The sequence below is a fragment of the Octopus bimaculoides genome, chromosome 8 (assembly GCF_001194135.2).
Source record: "Octopus bimaculoides isolate UCB-OBI-ISO-001 chromosome 8, ASM119413v2, whole genome shotgun sequence".
NCBI classification, from domain to species: Eukaryota; Metazoa; Mollusca; class Cephalopoda; order Octopoda; family Octopodidae; genus Octopus; species Octopus bimaculoides.
In genome coordinates this window covers 40382999-40383834 of record NC_068988.1, presented here as the reverse complement: position 1 = coordinate 40383834, position 836 = coordinate 40382999, and the positions used below count along the sequence as shown (strand labels likewise).

The window sequence follows — 836 nt, the reverse complement described above, 5'->3', positions numbered from 1 at the left end:
AGTGAAGTGAAAGCACGTTATAAAAATAAAACTACTGAACAATAATAATAATAATAATAATAATAATAATAATAATAATAATAATAATAATAATAATAATAATAATAATAATAATAATAATAATAATAATAATATCGTAAAGAAAGAGGACGAAAAGATGAAAAGATGAAAAGATGACAGAAAATGAAAAGCAAACAGAACAGCATCCCTTCAAATTTGAAATAGGAACAATTTGAAGCATGAGAACAGTAAACGTCGGGCTTATACCAATTAGTGTGTTGTGAACAGTAAGCAAAGATTTAACATACGACTGAAGGAGATTGGAATAGAATGCCCGGTAGAGCTCCTACAGAATGTTTATCTTTTAGGGACAGCAGGGATTATCAGGAGTGTTCTAATCGCTTAAAAGACCGCCGAAAAATTGAGGATACTTAAGGTTACAGGAAGGAACTCGCTATCTACTTAAATCTTACCCAGGAATAAGACCGAACCTGAGCCAGAACAGAACTATAACACACACACACACACACACACACACACGCACAAACACACGCACACGCGCACACACACATACATACACACACATACACCCACATACACACACATACACACACATGTATATATGTGTATGAATGTTTGCATATAATATACACACGCATATAAATATACATATACGTATTTATACATATATATGTATAAAGTGAAGTATATTGCCACTTAAGTGTGGCTGACCCCTAGGGGTGGATGTTACTGTTGCTTTTAGCCCCAGGAGGACATCTCCTCCAGCTGGCTTATCGACACACTACTGTGTCCTATATATATATATATATATATAT

At 33.9% G+C, this 836-nt stretch overlaps 1 protein-coding gene across 4 annotated transcripts in view; it reads right to left on the bottom strand.

Moving 5' to 3' along the window:
* The window catches only part of LOC106876206 (neprilysin), a 163357-nt gene that overhangs the window by 6208 nt on the left and 156313 nt on the right, over positions 1-836 (bottom strand). The gene's annotated exons all lie outside the window — the stretch shown is intronic.